We start from the raw sequence: 11,823 nt of genomic DNA, 5'->3' as shown, positions 1-11,823 counted from the left end.
GCGCGAGCAAACGCGCGCCGACTTCAACGACCATCTCTCTCCGGCTATTATACGATTCGAATTGTTGACACAGAAACTGTAACAGCGGCTTACATCAATAGTAACGTTATAAAACACGTGATGAGTGCAGACAAGAGAAACTGGGTGTTTGTCAAGTCGTAATAGTTGAAATAGAAGAATTCGATTAATGAGATATAGGGTTTATTAATATTTGGGTTTCGAGTCATTGTTTCGGACATGATTCATCTCGTTTACTGTTCTTCGAAAGCAATAATCGTTTATACAACAATTCAAAGATTAATGGAAAATTTAAGTGGTCGCAATCGTTAGATTCATTTTGCTCTTACTCACACGAAAGAAACATTATTTTCCTCGTGACTCGTGAGAAGCCGCTTGTACCAAATTGGAACAATGGCATTACATCAAATAGATTTTCTTTTAATGCAATACTAACTATTACAGTAATTTTGGATGTTGTAGATGATGATATCGAATCATTCTCGTAGAAAAGTAATGGATTCAATAGTCGCAATCACATGGAGACGATTTGGCCCGGGCAAAATTGACACGGATCAGACCCGAGCCAAGCGCATTCACACGCAAACCGCTCACTCGTTACTAAACAGTGCGATATTCTAATCCACAAAACGAACTGGAGCACCTCCAGAAGCAGTTCACAATTCACACGCAAAAATTTCACCGTGCTTAATTTTGGCTAGAGTCTGACCCGGGCCAAACAGACAATGCCCGTCCATTTGGCACCTGGTACCCGCGTGAATGGGCCGAACTTGGCCGAGCCAACTTGGCCCGCGTCAAAACGCTCGTGTGATCGCGGATTATATCGTGTAGTAGTATATACAGCGCCCACTGACTCAGCAGTTTTTTTTATGAAGGTGAGTTTTGATAAGAAATGGATACACAAATTCAATTAACTCTACGACACCGATGCGCCTAGCGTCCGAGCAACAATGGCCCCGTTGACTCAGGGGTGATGTCGGCGTATATATGCTGAAATAATTGCATAGAAGTCCCCCGGACTGACTCCCGCTTAATTGTGGGAGATTAGAAAAAGCTGGAAGCTGGTCTCGCAAGATATGAACACAATGGGTATAGCGGTAACTGAGATCAGAGACGTCGATAGCGCGACAAACGACAGTCTGGTCATTTGTGACGGCGACTAGTGACATTTTATGAGCGGATTGAGACACGCTTTTAGTGTGATTAAAGAATACTTGATGGCCTCGCTAGGGGACTTGTCATCAAAGGTTATCAATCTATTCCCCATCGGTGGGGGTAGTTTGAAATATATATGACAATGCCCGTTGAATTGCTTTGTCCCCGGACGCCTTTGGGACTGCCGGCAATCGTTAAAATAGAATTGAAAAAAGAAAATAGTTTGAACAGACATTAAAGTTGCATTCGACAACACTCACTCGTTGTTCGTTGTTGAATCATTAAGAATCAATGCGTTGATATGAACATTAGTGTACGGGCATCGAGGAGAAATAAGGATGATATCAGCTCAACATAAAATCATCTTTGCACTAAGCTCAACGCACACAAGCGGGGAAACACGGAAATGGGACACTAAGAAATCAATTTAAGTAGATATTATATCGCAGCCTAAAAACACCAGGAAAAATACAAAAAAAGTCAATAAACTAATACATCCAATAAGGAGCAGTGAATTTAGAATACAATGAAACATTTTTAGATAGTTTTCTATTTTTGCTCTTATTGTAAACCACAGCAATGATATATACTGGCTAAGGGTACACGAACATATTTTTCTGTGCTTGGAATTGATAAGTCTGGGCGCACGTGATAATCGTCTGAATGGTGTGCGCCACTGAGCAACAAGAAGTAGATCACGTGACGCGTACAAAATGGCGAGTCGCGACGATACCTCCGATTTGTTGATAGAGAATGTGGTGGTTCGCTCGACGATATCTGTTGGGCGTGATTATTGCGAATATTTCGTGCAATTTTCAAAATCGACTGAATCGGGCGAAATACGCTTTTGTTGCCCCTCTGTACTGCGGCGATTCTCCAAGTGAAATATTTGCAAGATATTGCTTTGAAAGTGTAGTTTAGTTTTAGTTTAGTTTAGTATATTAGAATTCATCGATTAAATACAAATTTCATTACATTACAAACACCAAGTACATACATTATGAGCGCGTCAGGGGTTCAAAACATCATATGGATTGTCTAAGTCTAGCCCCTAAGTAAATAGATACACATTTTAGAGTGAAAAAGCAGTAGGAGAGACAGCGGTCTAGCAGTGACCATGATAGCATCAAAATAGAGAAGTTAAGTTGAGAAATTATCTCAGTTACTTAATAATGATAATAATGATAATAATAATATATTTTCTGTTATAGATTAGACTGCTATTTTTAATGTCTACTACATAATTATGACAATGATAGAGAAATATTGGAATAGTTTTAAAAAGCACAATTACTAACAAGATCATGGGTAATAGGTGCATTTAAAAAACGGTTACTTGAGGTAATGATGGTAGAAATGAAAGAAGGAAATGAAAGATCACCATTAGGAATGAATATAGTGATGAATTTCTCGTAAGAAATAGTGTAAATAATTACATGTATGTTTAGATGTATAAATGAAATAAATATATCTTACTTATATGATAGGACGGCACGTATAGGTAAGATACGTACTCTGAGAAATCTTCTTCCCAAGCCTAAACTTATCTTTGTCACACAAACAATGATGAACACCGTTAGCATTAGCTAGATACGCGTAACATAAAGTCTGTGAATGTCACTGTTTGACTCATACCTGCAAACTTGTTACTTAAGACTGCGCTGCTATGTCTCCTGTAATTAGTGTGTTTGCTGTTTGTGTAAGGAGATTTCTTTTTAATTTCGAGAAATTGAGGAAACATAGCCGGAGCAAAGAGGCTTTTAAAATGAGTCATTATCGAACGATAGGTCTGCGACATACCTTCACGTTTTACCTGTTTGTTGTGGAATCCGCAGCATTTAGCGAGACAGATAATTCAAATAACTGCGTCACCGGCTGTTTCAATGCTATGTCTTGATAGAGAAAGTTTTGATGGCAGAAAAATTCTATTTTGCAAAAAGAAAATAAGGCTAATCTACGTGATTATGGCCAAGCGCCCCAGCTGCTTGACTTTATAAAGATAATGAAATATCAGAAATGTAAAAAACGCCTTAGATGTTTTTGACGTACAGAAATGTTATTACATAAACATGCGTATACAACAATATCCTAGATAACTATTTATAATTGTATTGAAATTAGATGAAAACTAGGTCAAAATGCTCCAGCTATTTTGACAGTTACGTATAAAGAAAATGCCACATCAGCTAATTAAACTACACTTAAATTACTATGCGGTCAAACGTCCATGCGGTTTGACCTAGTGCGGAGGATATGTCATAAACCGCTAGTAAGTGGGCTAAGAATACGCAACACCAAGTATGCGAAATTTCTGACCTAGCCAAAAAGTTGAGGTGTAGGGATAGATGCAAGTTATAGGTTAGGAAGTATAGTAGCGAGGGCAGACGGTTTGGTGGGAAAATGAAGTTCCCTCGAAGACATGTATCTTAGATTCATTCGAATTGAGTTGCGAGTTGACCAGTACAACTGTTTGACCGATCCGTTCTGCGCAAAAAAGAAAACAAATTATCAAGTTTGTCTCATTCTGTCGCTGTTTTCCCGAATAGAAATGATGGAATTGATTGATAAGAAAACTACGTATCAACATGTCAGCATGCATATAATTTGTATAAAGATTAATCTTTTCGCTACACAACGCTAGAAATAAAAACCGTTTTTGAACCATTGCAAAAAATGGTCTCTACGATCCTGGTCACGCGATGTTACGCAGGCAGTTTACTTAAGTAGGTCTCGTCGTAAGAATTTAGCGTGACATGGAAATTGAAGCGTCTACGCTCAATTATTGAAAATATATTGGCGGTGTCAGTTCTGCGTGATGCGACGATCCATGCGCGCTTTGTGTCCAGAGGTTGAGACTGCGATGATAGTTCATTTCACCAGGGACCATTGACTTCGTTATCCGGCATAAGTCTCTAAACTACCGAGCGCGTAAATCGAAATTAAAATGACTTGCAGATCGCAGTGGACCTGACTCTCCGATAGAATTAACGTCTGTTCCAGTCGTAATTCAATTTACACAAATTGAAGCGGAGAGTTGTCCCCAAGACACACAACAAAGACACCCCTAATCAACTTGCATCGACTTCTCGTTTTTAAATCACCTATTAGTCCGACATCGGGAAAGACAACGCGTCCATTATATCAGAAGAATATATTGAAAAGACGATCGTCGTCTGGTTCCGGGTAGCGAAGCTCGTTTCTCGGTCGCTATGTTGTTATTCACTCTTATTCCTGCAGCCCGGAGATCGTTTTTCTTCTAACTTCGAATCAAATTTTACATTAAGATTCGGCTCAAATAATTAAGATATTCCAGTAAAAATATCTTTAAACTATGGTGGGTGATTCGGGCCATTATGTAGAATTCCTGGTATGAAAATAAGGTACATTATTCTTATAAAAGCCGTCTTGGCTCGCCAAAATAAACAATTTTCCATTTTAGCGGGGAATCATCATTGATTTCGCACGCTAAAACGGATTTCTTATGGATTCTGGCGCACCAAACGGGACATTCTACATTTTGGCGGAGTCGCCAAAACGGAATTTTCAATAGAAATGTTTTTGTTTTTGTTTTGGCGTTCTGGCGTCTTAATTTGCAGACCAGGAATTTTACGCAATGGCTCGAATCAGACACCATATGAAACACTCGGAGTTTGTGGAGTTTCGAGGCCACAAGGGTTGGGAGGCAAAACGACGGAAGCTTTAATATTTTGAAAATATGGAAAGTCTCCAGTGCCAGTAAGTATTGCGGTACTGGGATGGGGAAGTTAACCATGAACGTTGCTTTTCCCTCGACTCGAGCGTTGCGTGGCGATAGCGTTTAACTGTTGTTTTAACGTGTAATTATTATGCGCGCGTTTAGGTTTTGTTAGATTCTCCGATGATGAAATAGAAATTTCCCGTCACGAAACTAGAAAATAAGAATTACGTTTGAATCGATGAGTATCGTGACCGGGTATCTAACATTCTTCTGAGTTCTTTTCAATAGGAAAGTGCCCCTTTCACGGTGAAAAGTGCCTTTTTTTAAATAGAACTGCACCTCAAATAGATTGGCACGGGCCTGATTTACCGACTCAATCATAGCATTTGGCACGTAAATTTAATGAAAGTGGACGTTTTATGAAGTCGTTGAAACTGGGTGTGAAGAAAAGGGGTCTGAGGGCCAACCCTATGAAAAAGTAGTTGCCATACGAGGTACAATCTGAGGCCATTTTGACGTGACCTTTTCAATCCTTTCTAATTCACTACGTGCCTGCCGAGAACTTTTTGACAAAAATGTGATTGTGCAATTGGCGCAATTGTGCTGCTTGGCTACAAGGAATCTAGTCCACAATGCCCATTAATTATACTTTTATGTAACTCAGTTCGAAATACTACAGTCTAATAAGATCATCATAAGATGAATTTTTCCCCATAGTGATCATCATTTTTTTCTAATCTTTCTCTAATAATCTAATCATCTTATTCGTCGACAATGAAACCCCTTATCAGTTTATCTAATCGTTATGTGATATTGGTTCGATCATACTGCGTAATAAATTCACAATTATTGCTACATCTGCCGAGGTATTTAATTCACTTCGTTATACGAGCAGTGTAAGTACGTAATTACGCCCGGACTTGACTCCGGGAGTCAGGCGTCTGCAAGAAAATACAAGAAGACACAATACGATAAAACACGGCGATTAACAGAAGAATATGAAAACTCCTTTTGTTTATTGGTCAGTCGAAAGAAATCAAACCTGAAGCCACAAAAGCATTTTTACCAAAGATTTATCCAATTACAGTTTATACCTTTTGATGTTCAGTACATCAGCTATATAAAATAGTAAATTACCAAACATCACTAATGTACTTGATGAAGACGTAGACACTACTGGGTCTCGTGAATCTCATAAGGAGGCGTAGTAGTTTGAGCCGTCTCGTCTATACAGGGTTGATGGGTTCGTGAGTTTCACGAGTTTTTTGGTCGAAGGTTCTTCACTGGTCTCTACTGGGGGAAGAAAAAGAAACATTGAACAATGTCCCGCGTGTTTCTCAGTGGGCTAGGGGTGGGGGTAGTAAAATGTGAATCAGGTATTTTGTTCGATGTCCAATATGGTGTTTACTTGCGACAAAATCGTAGTTGCGAGGACTCTATTGGTCCATATCCATTAACTTTAAAACGAATTGAACCGTGTATACTTGAAGTTTTCTCTTTAGATAACGAATTGAGTACATCGACGAAAACCTTTATATGCTACATGTACTGAGTAGGATGTAATTCGAGTATTATGTATTCATTTTATAATTTTTACAAAAATTTTTGTTTTTGAATATACCGTAGAATCAAATACATTTTTGAATAAGAAGAAAAGCAGTTCATTGAAAAATACAAACCATTCGGAAAGCTTTTTTTGGATGATAGTTTCATTATATTTATTTATTTATTTCAGAAATAAATTGCAGAAAAACCAAGGCTTGTATAAACTGGAACCTTGAAAAAAGAATGTTGAAAATACAAAATGTAGTAGCTGGCCGAAAGAGAATAGATAAATGAATATGAGTATTATAGAAACCCATATACAGGGACTACACATGCCATTTCTCTACTTACATAGAAATCACCGTATATAATGCATTGGCTGTATGTACGTTTCCTGGTAGTTTAATTAATCCAGGGACCAAAGAAGAAAGAGACATTCTATCAAATACGGAAATGAAGTTTTCTGTTACGTCCGAGAGAAGACAGAATCAACGCAAAACACAATACGGCTTATTGATTCGCGAACGTCTGACATCGAAATGAATACGTTCACTCGATTATATCGCTTGTTACAATATGATACACAAACATGTGGAAATTCGTGAAACAAATCTGTTAAAATCGCACCCTTTTTCGGCGTTAGTCCTTCGACATGGAATCACGGGAACAGGCCCGTGCCGAGCTTTACGGAGAGGCAGTTCTATTCCAAGAAAAAGGGCACCTTTTCACCGTGAAAAGAGGCACTTTCTTATTGGAAAGGGCAGATCTTAAATGCCCGGGTACCTGAATAAATCATTTTTCATTTTCCAAAAAAAATCATGAAAATTATATCAAATTTTCATAAAATCGTAACCTGATAAAATTTTTTCGACAGTGACTTTTGGAGGCCACTTAGGAGAATTTCAGGGAGTTTCACGAGCTGGGGAAATCAAATTTTGCAATTGATAACTTGGGAATTCCTTACACATTGCTTAAATTCATGAACGTTCAAACCAGAGTTTATACGACGAAGCTGGTTTAATCAAATTTTGGCGCCCAAAAAGGAGAATATGAAATTATTGAAGCGCAATACCTATGAACACCAGTCATTCAAATTCCAGGAAGGGCAATCTTGTTCAAACTCTGCGATTGCCAAGACAAACGCACAGTCAAGGCTTGACTTTTTCGTGATGAACGAATCGTATATAAGGAAGTCCGTGATAAATTTCCTCGTGAGGGCAATAACACTAGTTTTTATTATACACGGATCTTCCCATTCATACGACTACCTGATTATGCGCCGCGTTCGAAAAATGGACAGATAAAAAACTATTGGTCGATATTGATTAAATAAGCCGATTTTATCGAAGGATTCATCCAGATTATGAAAGTCAAGTTGCATTAACGCATGCTATACTCCCAACTCTCGGCAGTCTCATCTGACAATTAATACTTAATAACAAGGCGAATTCTGTGTGACTCACAGGATTCGAGGATCCAGGTATTGGTGGGCTGTATCATAGCGGGATACACACCGTAGATACTCGAACAATATCGATACTAATTAAAACATCAGATCGACCGTTGTGTCGATCACGTGATCATTTTTTTTCACGTCGTCCGCGATGGTTAGGCGCGGACCAATCAGCGCTCGGATTTCGTAGCGGTTAGGGCATTCTCTACTGGGCGGCGAAAAATGATACATCGAATACAAAAGCGAGCGTCTAGTCGCATGCTGCTGGAAACGGAAAGCTGCGAACAGGGCATTGGGGAGGCTTCTTTTAGCTGAGTCATCCTGCACAGAGTGCGCCCATTTCCGTCGGCAATTATTCAACCGCTTAGAGAAATGAAGGTAATTAGTAAGATGTATGACATATTGAGTTTGGTATGTGGGGTTTATGAGGATTCCCCTTCTCCTCAGCAGCTTAAACACCACAGGCGCGCCTCCATAGTTTCAGAACGGTTCACTAATTTTTCCGGCTTCTGCGGCATTGTGTAACTTTTCTGACTCATTAGTTGTTTAACCGTACCATTCTCTGTGTGGATAAACTGTTACTAAATTCACTATAGTTAATCTATATCAATATACTCATACGGTAAGTCGGTACGTTTAAATAAAAACGTGATTCTGCATACTTAAGTGTGATTGACTAAGTAGAAAATATGTTTTTTTATTTACAAGATCGGGTCCGATAAGATCGTAAACCCGATTGATAATTCCATCCAGGTCAATCGATAGAGCGCCATAAATCTCTGAAAACTGCGGTGGACGGGAACTGAGGGCTCGACTTACTACTCATTAGAAACCTGATTGGACTACTCATTGAACCTGATTGGATACTGTTATTTCTCTAACCGTATGGAGAATGAGTGGCATCACTGCGCTGACTAGTGGAGAATGCATTAGCCTATATCTATACAGTTTGGCAAAGGGCCAAGTCTTACAAAAAGCGTTACTCCTAAATCTATTTAGTTTAGTTTCGTTAATTCAATTTATGTTCGATTAAGGAGATAATCCGTTTAGTGAGGCTGGGTCCTGATCTCCACTTCATGAAGAATGAGTACTGATATAGACCACCATTTTCACTTTCTATCGATCATAGGAAAAGCATATTTTCGACCGCTCACTGCTCTTCCCTGCGAAAATAAAGTGCCAGGGAACGTACGTATTCACGAAACACACGTAAGCCTGTGTCACGTATGTCTACCCGTAGGTTCACACGCAGAGAAGAGTCCCTGATTCACGAAGCACCCGGGACCTAGTCTGCTCTAGTAAGAATCAACGAGCAGATTTGCCTACCTTAAGTTCCCGCGTTAGTCCTCTGTGTCCTTCAATCTGAGCAATTATGAGCTTGGATTTGTCACTTGCGGGCGGAAGAGACGCATAGGGTATTTCTCCATCCTGTCTGAATGTTCTATTGCTAAAAATGTCCCCGGACTAAAGCATCGGCATCTTTTAATTTAGGAAATAAGATGTGTTAAAAAGTACACAATAAAACTTTTGAAAAGAAACCCATTTCAGATATTCTGCTAAACATGTCTTGAAAAGTTAAAAGAACAATCCAATAGGGTTAAGTTTAGTCTTTGAACCAAGATCAGAGCAACTTAAAAACCAAATGTAACGCGCGATAAGAATAGGAACAGTTTTACGGTGATAAAAACCTACTAGGTCGCCGCCTGCTTGCGCCTTTACGCAAAAGGACCGTCGCTGAAACTCCATTATCAGCTGAAATATTCAATTTATTTTAGTCGTGCTCTAATATTTGCATCGAATTAAACAATGAAAAAACTTGCATTTTAATCTTATTCTATTGCATAGATATTCATGTTTATTCGACGATATTCCAGTCAGGTTTCGATCACCGTCGTGATTACGAGTGGTATGGCAACATATAAATCCGCGCCTAGTTGGTGCGGGCAGCTCTGCGCAGTGGCGATACCATACTCAATGAGGTTAATCCGAGACGTGGTTATTGCTAGTTGAAAACTATACCCAATACCCCGCACTGACGACCGTAAGGTCGGCTTTGCAATTTTTTAAGCCTCTAAGGAGGCTGTTTTAATTCTAGAAAAGGTCCCAATGATCAGTCATCGTTGTTTGTGGGCTACGGTACCTATCAAACTGGCAGAAAACCGAACGCACGAAACTTGGAATTACAGATTCCCTATTTCAAGACGATCTAGGAAAAATTCATGAAACTATAAAAATGGCATGTCTTTACGGAAGCCTCCTGGAGGAAATATTTCTTTAAATATATCTTTTTGGATTAGTAACTCCGAATAGAATAATTTTGATTAATTCTTTTTTCATAAAAACCATGTTAGTTACTCAGAATCAGTGACGTTTGAGATAGTTGAAATGATGAAGATGGTGGAGATGGTGATGGTGGTGGAGATGACGATAATGATAATAATGATGGTGTTGGTGGGGATGAAGATGGTCATGATGGAGGAGATGGTGGTGCTGGTGGTAATTAATGGTGGAGAAGTTGGATATGGTTATGATGGCAGAAAGGTGGAGATGACGTTCATGTTGGAGATGACTATGATCATGGACTCTACATGATGGAAGTATGGTGGCTGATAAGGGCCAAATGCACTAATTTTTACACGACCTCGATTATAGAAAAACGAAACTTATAGAGCAAAAACGAACTTTTCGTTTTTGCTAGGGCGCAAAAACGAATTTCATAGAACAAAATCGAATTTTTTCGTTTTTGCGCTATAATATTTCGTTTTTGCGGGGTAGCAAAAACGAAAAGTTCGTTTTTGCGCGGTGGCAAAAACGAAGTTTGACGATGATCTCTAGGGTGAGATCGAAACGTCGTGTCTTTTATATATATTAGATTGAATAAATAAATTCTGGTTTTTAAATTCTTTTAATCTGTAAATAGTGGGATTTTATCTTATTCACCACGTTTGAGTGTGGTTATCGTTCTATTACGAATAATATTGGTTCAACTCCGTTTTCTGGTTGAATAGTGCCGAGGTCGTAGGGACAAACTGCGTATTGCGGTTTTTGTCCCATGTCCGGAGAACTTCCTTCGACAATCAGAAGCATTGTAGAAACAATTTTCTTCGACAATCCGACAATCATAAGCATTGTCGAAAAAATTTCGTTCGACAATCCGACATTCAGAAGAACTGTCGAGGAAATTTCCATCGACAATCCGACAATCACATAATAAATATTGATTTTTTAATGTGTTTCTTTGAGTGTATTTGGTGAGTTTATTTGGTTTAGAGATGATATATTTGGAGAATCTGCAATACCGGTACCTAAATAGAAATACCCTAGTTTCTCAAAAAAGCTCAAATGCCGTCCTCGTAACAAAGGGTCCTTAATAAAAATCAAGAAAACTAAACTGGTTAAGGTTAATGGACGCCTTGAAAAATGTAATGTATTGCTTAATATCCAGGCATCGACTTATTGAATTATCAAAAATTTCATTCATCATAAAAAGACATGAACATTCTTTCCAACAACAATTATGTATATTGGCATTTATTTCGTATTTGGTTAAATTTCCTAACTATTATTTCAAATTTTAAACCCCAATATTGATGACGTAGTTCACACTGACTCACACTGGTGAAAAAAAAACTAAAGCAAAGCCAGAAATCTGGTTAAGTCTAAACCATACACTGAGGTAGTCCCTATAAAACATAGCAAAATGACTGTCATCTATTGAGACGGTTTGATAAGCTTTTGAAACGTGTGAGAAGAAAACCTTACGAGGTTTTAATTTGACTACTGAGTCAAATCCGCATCTGCTTGTCGTTAACAGTTACCTGTTCTTAATCGGATCGATATTATTGATTAATTTCATTGTAAGGATTCTTTTGTCATTGAGTATTGTTATTTATCGAGCATCTTAGTCATAGATCGTCGGTTTCACCTGGCCACGCGACGCTTACGTTTGTCGTAC

The 11,823-nt window shown here is 38.6% G+C and overlaps 1 non-coding gene across 1 annotated transcript; it reads left to right on the top strand.

The window, feature by feature from the left end:
• Positions 1 to 9,813: 9,813 nt before the first annotated feature.
• Positions 9,814 to 9,948, top strand: LOC141904810 (U4 spliceosomal RNA). The gene has a single exon (XR_012619213.1). It is a non-coding gene; the product is annotated as a U4 spliceosomal RNA (small nuclear RNA).
• The last annotated feature ends 1,875 nt before the right edge of the window (positions 9,949 to 11,823 follow it).

Source organism: Tubulanus polymorphus, chromosome 4 (assembly GCF_964204645.1).
Source record: "Tubulanus polymorphus chromosome 4, tnTubPoly1.2, whole genome shotgun sequence".
Lineage (NCBI taxonomy): Eukaryota > Metazoa > Nemertea > Palaeonemertea > Tubulaniformes > Tubulanidae > Tubulanus > Tubulanus polymorphus.
Note: the sequence above shows the minus strand (reverse complement) of the source record. Positions and strands in the feature narration are given on the sequence as shown.